Source organism: Amblyomma maculatum, chromosome 9 (genome assembly GCF_055883805.1).
Source record: "Amblyomma maculatum isolate TAMU_Amacu chromosome 9, ASM5588380v1, whole genome shotgun sequence".
Taxonomy (NCBI): domain Eukaryota; kingdom Metazoa; phylum Arthropoda; class Arachnida; order Ixodida; family Ixodidae; genus Amblyomma; species Amblyomma maculatum.
The window spans coordinates 97,356,107-97,375,081 of record NC_139352.1 but is presented as its reverse complement, the minus strand read 5'-3'; the positions used below and the strand labels follow the sequence as shown (position 1 = coordinate 97,375,081).

General features: G+C 46.2%; 1 pseudogene; it reads left to right on the top strand.

Annotated features, from left to right (window-relative positions):
* The first annotated feature begins 6,729 nt into the window (after positions 1 to 6,729).
* On the top strand, positions 6,730 to 16,486 carry LOC146179802 (uncharacterized; annotated as a pseudogene).
* The last annotated feature ends 2,489 nt before the right edge of the window (positions 16,487 to 18,975 follow it).

Here is an 18,975-nt window from a genome sequence, read left to right as displayed (position 1 = left end):
GCCGTGCATATTGAGCCATCTGATTAGTAACACTAATTTCTGCAATCAATTCTCTTGGCTTAATCGATGTACTTAAAAATGGAATTTTTCAAACTTCAGTGCATTTTAATATGCCACATGTGATGAAGGTCTTCCCCTTTGCAAGCTAGGTGTAGTTTTGGTCAGGCATCGCCATGTCTAGCTATATACACCCAGCTGCCGTAGAGCGGGACCCATAAAAAGAGGATGATGGCCGCCCGAATTCTGCGCCTGATTTACGCGATGCACCACAGATAAAGGCATTGCATACTACCGCTTTCTGCTTCTTCTGTTTAGCAATGGTCTTCGGCACGCGACAAAGTATTCGGAGACAGTTTTTACTATTTGGGCGAGTTCGAATCTGCCATCAGGAACTTATAACTTCTGTCGCTGGTATTACGGTGGGGTGGAGTCACTAAACCTTCGAGATGGCAGGTACACACCCCCGAATTAAATGAAATTCAGCCACGCTTTTCCAATTCTTGTACGCAAACGTTATTTTAGCGCCTGTGTATGGTGCTGGCGTACATTTGTCTTCAGAATTGTCCTCACCTTTCATGATATACGCGATATACGCATTCATCTAATGGCTGTCGACAGCTAGCCCGTCACCGCTCTAAATGGGACCTCAATTCCAGCGTACTTTTAAAGACAGCAGGTCATAGAGGACCACAACTTGCATGGATTTTAAGCGCTTTCTGGTGTGCTCTTTTTACTCGCTTGTCCAACGAGTGAGAAAAAGTTAATTCTTTCCTCTGATATTTCTAGGACCAAATGATTTTCTACCGTCTGCTTTATCCCGCCTCTTCAACATAATCAAATACCTGTAGGAAATTATATTCGCTTTTAGAGCTCATTGAAATCGAAGAGACTTCTTTGCTTTCTTCTAAGCTGTCAGAAAGGTCTCACTGTTGCTGAGCTTATGTGTATTCTAGGCAGGTATTTCTCTCATGAAATGCATCTAGGCTTCAATTCACAAGTCGCTCATGTAGAAAAATTATGATATCGCTTTATGATTCTAATGCTACTGCCGCCTAAAAGGAAATTTGTAAAGATCACCATGGCGATTGTCTTATTTAATTTCGGCGCCAGTTCCTCCTAGACAACGGCCGTATTTTCTCTTTGGGGCGCACATCGAATATAGCAACCTATAGACATCGATCACATTTGCCAGCTATGAGCGCGTGCGCTTATTCGGGCAAATCTAACTTCCTCCCTGCCTCGGTGCTATTCAGGAACTGTTTTCTTTAGTGTGCGATGTTTTGCGAGTTCGCGCACAGCGTTTGCGAAAGCTGAGAGTCGGCATTGTGTTGACGAAGTGTTGTGGAAGTGTGCGATCCTTTCGAGTGAAGCGCGTGATGAAAAAGTTCATTTCTATTTTGTAATTAACTTGCTTGTTAAAGAAGCCGTCCTGTTTCTACATCCTTTTTTTAACGTCATATAGTTATTTAGAACTGATATTTGTGCTAATCGTTTCCCTTCGAAAACCACATGTGTCCTACTTTTGTCGGCTATGCATGCCAATGGCGCCAATGAAACCACGAACTGCGGTTGGCAGCTTTCTTCCTGGACAAGGCCACCAGAAATGTAGTTATAGGAAGGTAAATTTTTATGAAATGCCTCTAAACCAGTGCATCCCAACACATCAGAGCTCTTTGACCGACTGTGGCTTCAGTGTTATCAACAATTAAAATACATGTAATCCGTGGAAATCGTATAACGGGAAAGCTATAGGGGGCGCATGAACGATCGATTTCATCTAAGGGCGCCTGAGAAAAGCACTAAGTTCAGTTATTGCCTTTATAATTCTCATCACACGTTGCTTTGTTAAGTTATCCTTTGTTTCTAAACATTTATTTTCGCAGGGGCTACGCGGATCATAAATTTAATTTCCCTGGCGACCGCGATGAAGGCATTGACGTTGTCACAATATCCAACCTAGTTTTAGTATTCTCATGATCAGCGTTGTTCAGAGCGACATTTCATATATTTGTACGTTTAATTTCTTCACCAACCTTCTTTTTCTTTCCTTTCGTTCTTTTTTTTTTTCTACTCCTAGTTTGCTCAAGCAGCGCCCATAGTTTCTCGCTATGGCCCAACCCGCCAGTAATGCTTCCTGTCCTTTAACCCCACTCCCCATCAGTCGGGGTACCTGTATAAAGAAAATACACAAAGTAGGAAACACTTTCTTGCACCGCCCCGTACCACGGCCGGTCTCGAGAGAGAGAGAGAGAGAGAGAGAGCGCGCGCTAGACCGGCCGTGCCCGTACCGACCCCTCGTTATTTCTTCCTGGGGGCCATCAGTTCCCCCTTCATGCCCCCCAACACCGCTTGTCACGGTTCTTGCCCTTCACGCGGCGGCCGCCAGCATGAAGGCACTTTCAGCGTCATCTGTTTTGATTAGGCGGTCCTCCCGCTCCCTTTGTTAGCATGTGCTCAGGTCCGTCTCGGTATTGTATGTGGGGACGAATGCACCCTTTACACACGGTGCCGCTATCAGAACTTTTTTTTTTGAGCAAGCCGGGAGTCGTCGCGTATGGCCTTGGCTAGTGTCTTCTGCCATTGAACTCTGTGTCCATACAGGCCTTTTTGGTCATTTTTGTTTCTTTTCTCGAATTCCAAATTTTTCCTCATTTCCGTCCCCTTTTTTTCATACATTTCGCTTTTGAGGAATGGACGTTCAGGTCTTAGTCAGCGCACTTTGGCCGTCTCTTTATTGCTCCGTTTGAACACGCTGTTTTTCTTCACTTTGATGCACCGCCAACGAGGTCCTCATTTTCTCCGGGACGTCCCACAAACAGTCGTTCGCATTGCTGTCTCGCGGTGCCTCTTGGGCTGAGTGTCCGGAAATCTTCCGCCAAATGTGCTTGGCTGCAGTTAAAGTGGCTGGCAAGGCCGGTGGCATTTTCCCCATTTCAACTGTGTTTTCTAAGCAAATATTGTAAACGCGACGAGGGGGGCAGCGATGGGTCTCAAACTGCCGCTGCGTCAAGTGCTTCGCATGCCATTGTGTTTTGTTTTTTTTAGTTTGATGAGTTATGGATCCTTTGAACAGAGCCGCCGCGCGCTTTCCGCCGGCAGAAGCGAAACGCGCGCTTCGATTTGTTTCTCTAGTACTGTACGAAAATACCTTTTGGCATGAGCATGCGTATACGAGTTAGGGATGACTCTACAATGAAGGTGATGAGTTTAAGATGCTCTCTCTGCTCGGCTCTGCCTAATTTTCAAACCATGTCGGTACGGACGAAACGCATCAATGTGCATGCACTTAAAGTTAATTTTATGCATACCTGCATGTCGGGGTGCTTTGTGCTCCGTGTTAGTCGCGAGTGGAATTCCTCGGTGGGCGGGGGGAGTTAAGCGCCGCCTACGTTTTTTTTTTTTTTTTTTACTGTTACCTGTATGCTAGCTTTGACTGCTAGGAATGCACACCTGCGTACAACACGCAGCTCCGCCCAAATATTGAACCATGTTGGACGTGGTGAACAGATAACAAAAGGCGCCGACCTTCCACCTCCATCACCTTTTACTTTGCTCTGCCTTCCGCATATTATCCCTCGCCCAGAATAAGTTCTTTTTTTTTTTAATAACAAAGTCTGCTGGCCCAACTGGCAACGTTTCGCTGGACCACAGAAGACGCTAGTCAGATTTCGCACCGTTTCTGCGGCCATATAGATCGATCGCCTAGCTTTGCGAACCCTCCCATATATCTTCGTATTAATTTATCGTTTGTTTGATTAAGAAAAATTTTGACGGCGGAGCCACGAAGTTATACGGTTAACATATATGTGCTTGAACAACACTGGCACCACTGGGGCTCAGCACTTCAACACGTGATCTTCTTTTCTCCGTTCTAGACAGAATGCAGGTGCCATGCATGCGGATAGGTTGAACTATAGTCGTAGCATTTGCAAGTCGTGAGAATTGTACTACTCCATCTTATTCAATCCCTCCTGAAACAATGTGTTCGGCACAGAACAAACGATATCGCCGATACCTAGAGCCGGGAGAATCACGTGAATTACCAAGGACGACGGTGCGATATCAGGCGATCAAACATTCTCAGGACGTGGGCGGCTGCACTGACGACATACAGGTCGCCAGCGAACAGCAATGCTGTGATGAGCTTCATCGTCCTGGAAACTCCAGTGAATCTGCGCAAAATGACCATCCAGGCTGCAGTGAAAGTTTCCAATGTTGTCAACATGAGGCGACGTCCACCCTCTCGTCGAACAACCCAGATGATTTCCTTGAGCCGCATCATCCCGACAATGAATATGGGCCGAGCGCCCAATCAGATGGCGGCGAAAGTGTACAGTTTAAAGCGGTACCGACGACATCGTCTAACGACGGCCCGGACATTTTTTTCGACTGTGAAGAGGAGAATCAGACTGACTCATCTTTTGGGACCGATAATCCGCATTCGGACATGGGCGATGAGGATGTGAGAGACTTCTTCAGAAAACACTCCGAAGAAATGCTTCCAAATGAGAACATCAACAAGGCCCAAGCCATATTGCTAATACTCGCATATGTTGTGCACGCGGGTTTGTCCTGGTCGCAAGTAGACGGCCTTCTCAAGCTCATTAACACTCTACTTGGCGTGAGTGTTGTTCCTGACAGCAAATACATGTTCAGGAAGATGTGGAGGACGAAAATGAATTCTGTCGGGCTTCATTTTTACTGTTCAACTTGCCATGAATATCTCGGCCTCAGAAGTGGAGCAGGTATTTTACGCAACTTTACTTGCAGCAGATGTCTTGAGGAAAGAGCGTCGAATTGGCTCATGGCGAAAGGAAGTTTTTTTCTTATATTCGACCTTCGAAAACAGATTCATGACGCACTTACTGCAACTTCCGAAGCACTGTTTAAATCTCTGAAAAAATTGGCCTCCTCAGCGACCTATGGAACTTATTCCGATATAACTGATGGTCGCCTTTACAAAAGTATAAGACGGCAGCTAAATACAAGCTGGTGTGATGTGACAGTCTCCATGAATACCGACGGTTCGCCTGTGTTTAAGTCCAACAAATCAAGTGTGTGGCCGATTCAACTATTGATTAATGAGTTACCCTTCAATACTCGATTTCAAAGTGTGCTTATTGGAGCCCTCTGGTTTGCCAAAATTCATCCTCCAGTTCATTTGTTTTTAAAGGCATTTGTGAATGCATTCAACCAGATAGGAAAGATTGACTGGGGGCACGGTAATGAGACTGTTAGCTCTAGAGTGTTTGTAATCAGCTGCTGTGTGGACTCCCCAGCAAGGGCTTCTGTGTTGAACATGAAGCAGTTCAACGGTTACTACGGATGTCTATGGTGTCTGGAGGAAGGAACTCTAGTGGAGCGTAAGTCATATTATTCATAGATTACATTCCTTTCTAATAATGTATTGGATTGTGTGTCTGATTGTATATAAGTGCTGGTGCACAGTGAAAACTACTGCCTAGCTGTTCTTAAGTTTGAGCATAGATTATCTGTTGCTGAATATTGAGCACTCACCTCTTGAAAACGTGCGTGTAAATCTATTATATAACTAGTGTTTGCATATATAACGCGGTTTTCGAGTGCAATGTAAAGTGATGACCAACGTTGTTAAGAAAACCTGAGGTAAAAAAGTGCAGCTTAAATGTGTGTAATATGCATTAAACAGATATAGTGGTCGAGTGTCACTGTTCATGCTGCGCAAGCGCATGCCACTGTACATGGACTCGAGCAAGCTGAAATAAAATATAGCCGGGCAAATATTTTAAAAGTTAATATCACGCTTACTGGCTGTACTACGGTTGTTAACGTCGTTTTTTTTTCTGCATAATGCGCGTGTAATTATTTTTTTTTTCGCTATATGGGTTTTCCAGCAAGCAACAAAGGAGCTCAAAAAGATTATGCGCTCTGGAGGATGAAGTAAAGTCAGAGCTGCAGCATATCACTTTTCATTTGTAATATAATTGTTTGTGGGCCAAAATCAATGAATTCATTCACTTTCACCCTAATTACCCCTAATAAAAGTGTCAGACTCGTCACCATCCTCCTGGCGAGTAGGAACGATGTGCTTCTATTTTGTTTGGTGCAAGATCAAAAAGGCACTCAAACAATGTTGCATCAGAATCGCCCTAGCGATACTCGAAAATTACTGCAAACATTTGTTTCCATTTTCGTGACGCAACCTAAAGCCACATTCACAGGACAAAGTCAGAGGTAAAAATAAAATATGTGCACACAACTTACTATATTTTCTTATTAGCTGCTCCTCGTAATAAAGAATCGCGGTATGCATACATGCCTTGCCCTCTGAAATAATTATCTTCCTGCCACGAGCGATGTATGCGTCGCAGTGATGTGTACTGGTTTTGCTTGATGAAAACACTCGTGCTAGCGCAGGATCTCGGTGCATGCAATTATTCTAGTTGCGTTTGTTGTCCCATGCGTTAGTAATGCTCAGACATACCGTCTTGTCGACACTGGTGCGATGCTCAAAAAGCCTCAAAAATAATCTGGCTATTCTTGTGCGCGCTTTGTTCCGCAGCACATACAACCGTGCAATTGAGTGTTCAGTGGCTTTTATGACTTCATTGTTAGGTCATTTGTTTGTCGTTATTACGAATTTCTCATGAACCGCTGCTGAGAATATATACTTTTTCCACAGGCACCATGCGGTACCTTCCACTAGATGTTCCAGCACCACTGCGTACGCACTCAGGCGTGATGAAAGATATGCGGGAGGCTTACAGACAACGCGCGCCAGTCCATGGTATAAAGGGGCCCTCACCGCTTCTTCACTTGCGTGGATTCAACCTTGTGTGGTGTCTACCCCCAGATTTCATGCACTGTGTTTTAGAGGGGTTGCTGAACAAATTACTGAGTTATGGATAACCGGAATTAGAAACCCGTATTACATTGGCCGCTATCTGCATGAAATAGATAATCGAATACGAAATATAAAGCCCCCGATATCATTTTGTCGACTGCCTCGCCCAGTGACTGATCGGAAGCATTGGAAGGCTACAGAGTGGCTTTATTGGTTATTGTTTTACTCCCTTCCTTGTCTAAAAGGCCTGATTCATGAAAAATACCTCTCTCATTTCTCTTTGTTGTGCGAGGGTATTTTCTTACTTTTGCAAACCTCCGTAGCTACCGCAGAACTTGATGAAGCTGACCGTCTGTTGCATTCTTTTGTGCACCGAGTGTGCGGGCTCTACGGAGAGAGTGCAGCTACGTTTAACGTGCATCAGTTGACACATTTAGCCAAAAGTGTCGAAATGCTAGGACCATTGTGGGGGACATCTACTTTTCCATTCGAGAACTCCAATGGACAACTAGTAAAATTAGTCACAGCTGCTCAAGGGGCCCCATTACAAATAGCTGAACACTGTGTAATGAAGTCCTGGCTGAGCACAGCAAGCAGGTTTGTTAACCTTAACCCTTCCCTAGTTCGGAAGAAAAATGCGAATATTGGGGCACGTGCCATTGTCAAATCAGGTGTGCACGTTCTCGGTGCACCAATGAAATGTGCAGTCGCAGAGGCAGCAAAGGAATTGATTTTTCTAATATACGGGGAGGTTGAAAACTTGGCACATTACGCTCGTGTTAGTATTAACGGGACACAAATCCACACGTCACAGTACACCCGTTCTGGGAAAACGTGCTCAGACTGCATAAAAATGAAAGACAACCTCTACTGCATAGTAGTTGACGTCTGCTCCTTTCTTTTGGATGTGCGTAAAGTTGTTCTTGTATGCCAAGAGCTTGTTGTTTCGGAAACTGAATGCAGGAACATTTCTTACATGTACATATGTAAGCGGCCTCCACCATTTAGGAACCTACGCCTGTACAGACCCGAAGACATGTTAACTTCATGTGTTTTTATCAATCAGGGAGATGTGTCATACGTGTGTGATTTACCGAATAATTACAAAATAGATTAGATTTGCTCAGCCAACTAACATGTAATATTAAGTGCACGCAATAAGGTCCAGACAAATGCATATTAGTCCATGGGTTTGCAGATCGGACGTCTATGCTTTTAAAGGTCCGAAGCTATATTTACTGAAGTGATTGAGTGCTCTTGATTGTTTTTCTAGGCCATCTAATCAATACTCGAGCTGGGAGGAGAGTAACAATGGGCTATGTGTGAAATATTTTTAATTCGATTCGACTAAGTATACCACACTGCATGGAAATTGTGCTCTGTTAAAAGCCTGAAGTATTATTTAAGTTTGCAGGCAAAGTTGAATATTAATTTATTTGTTCGTGATAATCACTGCAACAATGTATATTATGAAAAGGCTAACAGTTGTAGTAGCTGCTTCTTGTGATTGTAATGACCTCTGCTTGACCTTTATGACGAAACTAGTCGATGCAAATATGTGGCGTGATCTTTTTTGTGCATGTCTTTATTATTGCTACCACAACTAATACACATGTTTCTATCGGAAACAGATGCGATCTTGGCAGAGAAGTTGATATGTTCTCTCCTCGAGGTCGGGCACTGAACCTGTTTCTGTGGACATGAAAACATCTTGTACTTTAATGTGTCTGGTCAGGAGCACTAAGAAAAATCTTCCCCCTCGCTAATCATTGTTTCTCGATCCTAAAAGGTTATAATTAATGCGTTTTCATTATGAGTGTTAAACATATATCAGGCTGAAACACAGTGCGAAAACGTGTGTCTAGCTCTCCTAATAACATGCTAGGGGAACGAGACATTCCTCACTTTTTTATACTCATGTGCACATTTGCTGTATATTTATATCATGATTTTGCTTTCATGTTCACTGATTTTATATTATAAATTGTCCGAAATAAAAAAAATTGCCATGCAATTATTTCTTTTTTGTATGCTTGGTTGTTTAGTTCATACATCAGCTACTTCCTTTGTTATAAAGAGGAACCAATTTATATCTTCTTACATTGCTAACACTTCAGTCCTTCCAAGCATATGCATTGTACATGGGTTATGTGAAAAATGCCATGCGCAGGCTTACATATGAAAACAAGCATTTGTGATGTAGAAAATTTCATGTAACCGCATGGACTGCATATCCATGACATAATGGCTACCAAATAATTTTTCACATCTTAACTACAGCAGTGACGTGGGATGCACATTATTTTAATTTGAAGGTTATATATGGGCTGCATATAGGACATTCACTTTGTTTTCCGAGTTTCTTCATTGTCAGCTTAATTTGAACCTGTTGAGCTTCCTCCGAAACTGACAAAATTCCTATGAAGTTATAGCATCCTTGAACTGCTCTTAATGAACCATGCAGCCTCAAAAGTGCAAACTTTCATAATGCGACATTCCTCTTGAGTGGGCGGTGTTTCCAAATTTATTCAGTCTTATTGCTTGCAGAATGCAAAAACACATAACCATTACCGAGTGTGTCGGTTATAAATTCATGGGCTAACAGACACGCGCAGGCTTGTGAAAACTGACTGGTGCGGATACGCATCGTATGGTAAACATTATACATGCGCAAAAAAAAATATGCCTAAGCTATATTTTATTTCAAGGTTATTAGTGATACCTCATTTTTTTATTTCTGAGAGAAATATATTCAGGAATTTCAATATGAGCTGATTGGGCTTTTTGGTCTAAATCAAAATTCCCATTCGTGTTTAATAGCTAGGCCGGTCGCTGTTGTTTCAGCCCGGCATAGTTTGTTACTGTGGCAAGCTTCCTCTAGTTACGTAGAATCAGTGAGAAATTTCCGAGTTGGAGCTCACAGACAGACAGAGAACATGTTTCGGGAGGATAGTGAGACTTCAGAAAAACTTGGAGCTGGGCCAGTGCATCGTCGTGTGCTCCTCTCTTAACTCCGTACTATTTGTGCTTACTTAATGTTTCATACAATAAATATTTCACTTTGAAATTCCTGTGCAGCCGGGCGGCTTAGAAGAAAATTATTACAAACCGCGCGCGAGGTGCGATCCTGACAAAGAACAACCAAAATAGATCGTACGCGAGTGGTAGAATAGCTGACATGCAGGTGAACGTTCGGACCGCCCTAGCACAAAGAGCGTTCAGTCGCTGCGCGTAAATGCCTGACGAAGAACAGTCAGGAACATCAGATTCGCCTCTTCAAAAACTGGCCACAAAGCTCACAAGAGTTCAATCGCGGGTACACTCACTGTGGCCACAAGGCGCCGCCAGGTGGCTCGGAAACACGCCCTGCACTCTGTAGACCAAGAGCATTTTCAAGATTGACGCAGTTTGAACGCGGCAGAGCTAAGGAACAAGCGGTCAGGTGGTCCAGCGTTTCTAGTACACCACATTGGTGATTCCACTGCACAAATGAGGTAACAAGCATTCTCAACTAAACTATACCGGCCAATCTCGCTCACCAGCATTCCTTGTAGAGTTCTTGAACACATCCTGTTTTCTAGCTAATTTCTTAGAATCAAACTCTTTCTTGCGATTTCAACACGATTCCCGCAAGTCATACTCATGCTAATCTCAACTTGCATCTTTCACTAACAATCTGCATGTCATTCTTGATCGTAATTATTTCACTAGCCGACAGCATATTCATTGAATTCGCCAAAGCGTTCGATAACGTTTGCCACAGCTTACTACTGTACAAACTACAGAAGCTTAATCTCGACTGAAAGATTCTCAACTGGCTTGAAGCTTTTCTTACTAACCGTCAAATGTTCGTTTCAGTTAGAGACCGCCTCACCTCGGATCCGAGTATAGTTCACTCTGGTGTCCACCAAGGCTCCGTACTCGTTCTGCTTTTTTTCCTTATTTATAATAATGATCTACCTTCCCATATTTTATCTAACATTCGCCAATTCGCCGACGACGGCGTAATATTTAGGGAAATAAAATGCGAAAGTGACGTACTAACTCTTCAATCTGACCTTGATTCCATCTCAACCTGGTGCAAATCTTGGCTAATGGACCTCCATGTTAACAAGTGCAAATTCATGCGTGTGTGTAGAGTGACTACTAATCTGCCCTCCTATCACCATAACGGCATGCTTCTAGACTCAGTATTCTCGTATAAATACCTCGGTGTGCACATTACTAGCAACCTTACCTGGACCGTTCATGTTACCCATGTTATTAACAACGCCAACAAAACACTTGGATATCTTCGACGTAACTTTCGCAAAGCACCTTCTCTTAACAAACTTCTACTTTACAAGACACTCGTATACCTAAACTAGAGCATGCAGCATCAATATGGGATCCTTACCAGCAAAACTTGACGCACTCACTGAAAATGATCCAAAACATTTCTGTACGGTTTATCTACTCTAATTATAACAGAACAGCAAGCGTATACAGCATGAAGGCCAGCCTCGGCCTGTCATCTCTCGCGTCTCGTCGCAAAACACTTCGTCTTCGCCTTTTTCATAACATTTTTCACCATTCTCACCTGCGCGAAGAACTTATTTCACCCGCACAGTACGTTTCGGCCCGGGTGGATCTCGCCCACAAAGTTGGAGTACCGTTCTGCAGAACAAAAACCTACTTTCATTCCTTTTTACCCCGTACATCCGACGAGTGGAATCACCTTCCCGCATCACTGGCACTAACCAATGACCACCGTTTATTTCAAGAATGCCTCAGCAAAAAAATGTATAACCAGCAACATTTTGTAAACCTATGCTCATATTGTTATGTTTTGCTTTTTAATACACTGTATAACCACTCCCCTCTGTAATGCCATATGGCCCTGAGGGTATTTTAAATAAACAAATAAATAAATTTAACCTTCACACACATCGCTCGTCGCAAATTCGCAGTAGTAGCACCGTGTTATGTATTAAATAATACAAACAAATAGAAAACGAGTTTTACAGCCCGCGGCATCCGCCCTTGAATACGGAGAGCCTGAGCTGCGGCGAAGGAATTAAATGTAAGCAAGAAGACAGTCAGAGGAAATGAATGAAGGGACAGACAAAGAAAACTGTGGGGTAGGTTATAATGAAATAAAATAAATCAAATGAAAAATGTTCAGTAGCGTGATGCCCGCCGATGGTCGTCTCAACTCTCTACCGATTGTCACTACCGCTGGGCATTCACTGGTGGCACAGCGGCCCGAAGAAGCACATTTTGCCACCACCCTCGCTTCTCGCAGAGAACAGGACGCATGCACACAGCTGCGCGGAAGGGGAAGCGGTAGGAGGTGCACATGTGAGACGCGTTGAAACAGGCACGGCCGGTCTCGAGGGAGAGCGCGTTTCTCTCTTGCGCGCGCTCTCTCCCTCGAGACCGGCCGTGAAACATGTTTCTGGCTGCCGTGCCGCCATCGTTCTCGACCCTCAAGGAAGGCGCTCTGTGCTTGCAAACAAGCAAAACGTTTCTTTTCGTCCCGTTGTTGTCCGATGCGGAGGAATGGGGCGTCTTCCCTCCATTTCGCGGCCGCCGTAGAGACGCACTTTCCTTCAAATCCCCGCGCCATTATTGTGCTGAAATTCGTGTGCAAATTTCCAAATCGCCCTTTTCTTCTCTGAGACTGCTCGTGTGTCTCCTGTGTCTGTAGCCAAGGTCTCGTCTTTTATAGCGTCAGTCCTGCCGAGTTGGGCGCGCGCGATAGCCAGCAAATGCGCGCGATTGCCGGCAGACGTAATCGGAAGTAGCTTGCGCAAATATGCTGTCGTCGTTTTTAGCCAAGAACGTGCGATATCGCGATGCTCAACAAAAAGCAACTGTTTTGTGGTGCATAATGAATGGGATGCATCATCGGCGTGAGAAAAAGGATATATCATTTCAAGAGATCGCTACAAATTTGGGATCAGATTTCACAGGTGAGAATAAGTTATTTTTCCGGGTCTCCTAAAACTTCTAATAGGTAAGGACTAGCTTTGCTATTGCAACAAAATTCGTTCGCAGTCATAGAGAAGCTAATCGCTGTATGGGAGGAAGCTTGTGTACCGCGGTCGTGACTGCGTCGGAAACTGTTTATGCTGCTACACCACTGTGCGCGCGATTGGCAGCCAGCCGCATGCATGTACTGCGTCAGACACTTGAGGCGCTCTCTGTTTTGGGCGACTTGGATGCCAGTTAAGTTCGAAGGCGCTCGCGAGCGGAAAGAAAGTAGCGCAGGAAAACGACGGCCAGCTCGTAAAAAAGATTGTGTACGAGCCTGCATAGTTTAGTATTTTTTTATGGAGTTAGTATTTTGGACTGGAATACATATATTTGTACGCAATAAATGAAATGTGTCTTCTTTTATTTTGAACCAGAAATATTAGGCGGTTCTACATGCTCGAACGATATTTCTGTTACGACTACAGAACACACTATAAAGCGTTCTGGCTTCTGACGTCGCGACAGGAACGTCTGACGTCTCTACAGACCGTATGTCGTCGCAACACAACGTTCAGTCGTAACAACACAACATTCCGTCAAAACAGATCAACGTTTTGATGTAACAACAAGACGTTCTGACGTAACAACAATACTTTTGACGTAACAACACAACGTTCTGTCGCGACAATGAAATGTTCTGACGTAACAACACAACGTTCTGCTGTTACAACACAATGTTTTGTCGTAACGACACAAAGCTTTGTTGTAACGGCACAGAGTTCTGACGTAACAACAAAACTCGTGTGGGTCCTCCTCGCAGCTCTTCGGCCATCTTGAGCCGGTGCTTGCACTCCCTCGTGCCGGCTGCGTGATCCCCTCCGCAGACCAGGCACTTGGTTGTGCACAAGTGTCCTTCCATTCGATTCTGCGTTCCGCAGAGTCTGCAGGCCTTGCTTCCCGGGTTGGGGCAGACGTCCGATCTGTGTCCTTGTTGACAGCAGATATAGCAAATCTGCCGCGTCGGGCGGTATGGGTAGCACCACATCTCTCCTCCGTAGTATAGTACTTGTCTTGGGGTGGTGGGTCCGTCAAACATGATGACAGCTGAACTTGACTTTTCAAGCATCCGGGCGCTGTGGATCGTGACTCCCTGCGTCCGCACCCTTAGGTTGGCTTTGAGTTCAGCAGATGATGTCCCCGGTTCTATACCGTGGATCACGCCTCTATGAGTGCCTTCGGGGCTGCTACGTAGGCGCTGACTTCATACGCTCTGTTGCCAAACGTAAGATGGGTAATACGTCTTACGTTGTGGGCCGTATCTTCATCGTCTGTGCTGACTATGATGGTGTTCGAACCGTTTCGTAGTCTTATAATTATCTCTTCGCTCTCGCACTTTGCACCGGTCGCTGCGACAACGGCTCGGGCGACTTAATGGGTTTGTAGCGATCGTATCACGAGGCCCCTTGGTCTCAGGATCACCTTGAAGTCGTCTTTCGGGAGCGGCGGCAATCTTCGGCCTGGCCGGCGCGCCGTGTCCTTCTTGTCTTGCTTCAGCGCAGCTGGCGTTCCAGCTGCCGTCGAGGCGCCCCCCGGGGTTTTCGCGCATAATTCCGCTTGGGCGGGAGGCGGGAGATCTCCGGGGTTTTTCCGTTCCTTGCGGGGTTTCCTCTTGCGTTTCAATCTAGCTAATTCCCAATTTTGGTCGTCTTCCTGCTCGATTTCGCTCTGCGAGCCTTGCGGGCCCAACATGGCGACCTCGTTTGGCGCGAAAATCGCCGCGTTTCCCGCCTCAGCCGCTGGCCGAGTGCTGACGTGGCAGTCTTAACCTTGTTTGTAATTCATGCCAAAGTGCACGTATGCGCGACCTTATTCGACGTCATGCCCCCCCCCCGCCCCAATTTTCATTGGTCGCTGGAGCCCATGAGCCGCCATGTTTTGTATGTATGGGCGTCTATGGAGCCTTCGCTACCATAGTACATATACCTTGGCAGCATCACTGATGGGTCTCACACAGGTAGACCTCCGCCGCTTGGTGGTGGTAGAAAACATTTATATAGGACAAATACAGGAGGTTATGCGTGAGCTGACCCTGAAGGGGCCAACCCTCACAAACACTAGGTGGAGGTCCCTAGTTCGGGACCCCAGTGGCGTCTGGCGCCGCTCGGGCTCGCCCGACTAAGGCTCCGCCGCTTGCGGCGGGGGCTGGCCTGCCACCTACTTTTTATTAGTTGTAGGCCGTCATTGCACCCGAAACCGTTTCGGTGGTTGACGACGGCTGTTGTTGCAACGCGCGTATTTTTCTCCCTCCTCTTTTTATTTCTTCTCTATTTTCAGTTCTGTCTGTAAAGGTAAAGTTAAATTGGTTCACAGGAAGGGAAAGGCGCAGTAACTGTCACACTTGCTCTGTGGACACCCGAACCGCGCCGTAAGGGAAGGGAGGAAGGTGGGAAGGAAAGTGGAAAGAGAGAAAGAGGAGCCGTAGTGGAGGGCTACGGAGTAATTTCGACCAACTGGGGATCTTTAACGTGCGCTGACATCGCACAGCACACGGACGCCTCTTCGTTTCGCCTCCATCGAAACGCAGCCGCCGCGGTCGGGTTCGAACCCGGGAACTCCGGCACAGTAGTCGGGCGTCTTACCACTGCACCACCCCGGCGGGGCTCAGTTCTGTCTGTGCTAGGTAGTGGAGGTAAAATAGAGAAGAAAGAAAAAGAGGAGGGAGAGAAAGACGCGCGCCGAAACAACAGCCGTCGTCCACCATCGAAACGGTGGCGGGTGCAATGACGGCCTACAACATATAAAAGTTCTGTGGCAGGATAGCCCCCGCCGCAAGCGGTGGAGACCTACCTGTGCCAGCCCCATCAGTGATACTGCCAAGGTATATGTACTATAGTAGCGAAGGCTCCATAGATGCCCATACGTACAAAACATGACAGCTCATCGACTCCAGCGACCAATGAAAATTGGGGAGCCATGACGTCGAATGACGTCATGCTGTCTGAACAAGGTAGCGGAGGTGACCCGCCCTTGTGGACGACGGCCGTTATTGCGGCACGCGTCTTTCTCTCCCTCTTCTTTTTCGTTCTTGTCTGCTGTCTGCACGAGGCAGGGGAGGTCACGCTAAAGATCCCCAGGTGGTGGAAATTACTCCGTAGCCCTCCACTACGGCTCCTCTTCCTTTCCACTTTCACTCCCACCTTTCTCCCTTCCCTTAAGATGCGGTAGAGGTGTCCACAGAAAACAAGTGAGACAGTTACCGCGCCTTTCCCTTCCTCTAAATCAATCAATCAGAAAGGCAGCGGAGGTGGCTCAGCTACAGAGCCAGTAGCAGGCCCGTGTATTTTCTTTTCCTTCTTCCTACAGTCACAACAACAACACTTCGGTGGTGGAAGACAGCTGTTGTTGCGGCGCGCGTCTTTCTCTCCCTCTTCTTTTTTATTTCTTCTCTCTTTTCTCTTCTGTCCGCACGAGGCAGCGGAGGTGGCTGTAGCAGGCTCGTGCATTTTCTCTTTCCTTCTTCCTACAGCCACAGCAACAACAGGTAGCGGAGGTAGCTGAGCTACAGAGCCAGTAGCAGGCCCGTGCATTTTCTTTTTCTTCTTCCAACAGCCACAACAGCAGCAACAACTCAAGCAGCGGGTGGACGTTTTCCGAGAGGACGCACCGAGAAGATGCAGCGTCACATTGCGTGGGCAGGTATGCTGATCTCATGCACGCTCTTCTTTCTTTGATACAAGGACTGGAGTGATGACTGGTCTTGCAATTATGCAGTTAGCAACGCCAGTGCAACGGAATACACTGCTGACGCGAGCGCTCCCAGGAGCAGCATGGGAACCAATTCTTCCGAATCGGTGCCCCTGCGTGCCATCGGCGCTAGGCTCCTAGTAGACATGCAGCTGCGCCACGTTCATGGGTGCCCTGGCTTCCACGAGATGACCGAGCTGCGTGAGATTTGTGCGGCTTGTTGGGCGCTGGCCTCAAGGGGGATGACCACGGCGCTTGCCCATTTTAAAATTATGAAGGTGCTGCGACTGGCGACAGGACCAGAGGTAAGATAACTACTTGGACGCGACTTCGATGCAGGCGTTTGTGTAGCTCAGATATATTTTGCGTTCGAGAAACGCTGTCCTCTAAGTCAGGCTCAAGTGTCGAATTATCTCCAACTCGGACGCGACTTCCAGGGAGGCGCTTGTGTAGCTAAGATATATTTCGCGTTCGAGAAGCGCCATCCTCTAAGTCAAGCTCAAGTGTCGAATTACCTCCGCCGATATCTGCGGTCAGATAACGGAGCAGGAGGAACAGGAATGGGGCCTGGGTTAAGGGCTACAGGACTGCGACCTCGATACAGGCTACTGTGTTGCCATAATATAAAAAAGTAAGGGATCTCGTAGGTGTCTCTTAAGCGGAGATTGGCGAAAGCCTACCTCCGCTCTTGTCATTTGCCTCTCATGGTTTCCCTCTTATTGGCGTTCGTTGCAGTGCTACATATAAATCAATCAAATCAATCAGTGGCTCAGCTACCCGGGTTCGAACCCCACCTCGGCGGTTGCGTTTCGATGTAGGCGAAACGAAGAGGCGTCCGTGTGCTGTGCGATGTCAGCGCACGTTAAGGATCCCCAGGGGGTCGAGAATACTCCGTAGCCCTCCACTACGGCTCCTCTTTCTCTTTACACTTTCACTCCCACCTTCCTCCCTTCCCCTACGGCGTGGTTGCAGTGTCCACAGAAAACAAGTGAGACAGTTACCGCGTCTTTTCCTTCCTATCAATAAATCAGACAGCGGAGGTGGCTCAGCTACAGAGCCAGTAGCAGGCCAGGGCGTTTTCTTTTCCTGCTTACTGTCGCAACAACAATCTACAGCTGAGAGATGCAAAAGCCCGAGCGTTGCTGCTGCACGCCGTCCTACATCTTGCTCTCCTTGTTGAACACAACCAACGTACCGTTGAGCGGATCAAGGTTCACCGGCGTTCTGTAATTGGTTTACAGGAAAGGGTAGGCGCAGTAAATGTCATTCGCGGAATCTCGCTGAAACATAAAAGAATTTTTACTCATTTGAGGTCCGATCAGTTGCGGTCATTTCGAGTCATTGTTTGACATATCGGCCATTTTGTAGTCATTCAAAGGCCATGCCTAGTCATTTTGCTCAATTCCAATCACCTGCGGGCATTTCAAGTCGTCGTTTGATATGCTGGTCGTTTGGTTATCATGAGTTTCATTACTGCACGTAGCTGAGCATCTTCATTTCCAGCCAGTTCTGGTTATTATTAGTAGTTTCCCATATTGGTCGTTTCGTAGACATTAGCAGTTTTAATGAGTCATGCCTAGCCCTTGTAGTCCTTACCACTTATTGCTAAGCATTGTTACTCATTTCCAATAGGTCGAACAATACAAGTCGCAGCACGGCATATTGATCCTGCAATGTCCTTTTTAATCAGTAGTCTGTAATATGTGATGTCTGTAATCAAGCTAAACTAGTGACGCCAGAAGCCAAAACTAGGTATGAAAGATTAAAATCCTTTTCCTCATTATTATTGTCTTAAAATTATTAAATGAAATTATTGAGCGACCATACGTATTATTTCCTAAGGTTAGTTATTTCCTGCGAAATCAGATTAGAACTCTCTTCCAGACGCTGCTGTTTCATCTGCATCACTCACTGAATATCTGCAGACCTAACAATAAAATAACTTATTCACAGGAAGAGAAAGGCATTCTTAATGTTGTGTTGACTGAGGGAAGAAGGAAAAGAAAATGCCCGGGCCTGCTACTGGCTCTGTAGTTGAGCCATCGTGCGGACTGAAGATAAAGTAGAGAAGAAAGGAAAATAAGACGGAAAGACGCGCCTCCCAACAGCCATCGTCCACCATTGAAATGGTAGCGGATGCAATGACGGCCATCAACAGATAAAGATATGATGGAAGGCTAGACTCCTACGCAAGTGGCAATGACCTACCAGTCCCAGCCCTGTAGGGCCAGGAGCAACCCCGATCCCAGAAAGACGTTGTATCGTTCCCACTTGTTCCTATGGGCACCTGAACCGAGCACAACCTAGACTAGGTGGTGTTGCTGAATCGCGCCGTAGGGGAGGGGAGGAAGATTGGAGAGAAAGTGGAAAGAGGGAGAAAGAGAAGCCATAGTGGAGGGTGTAATTTCGACCCCCTGGGAATCTTTGACATATGCTGACATCGTACAGCA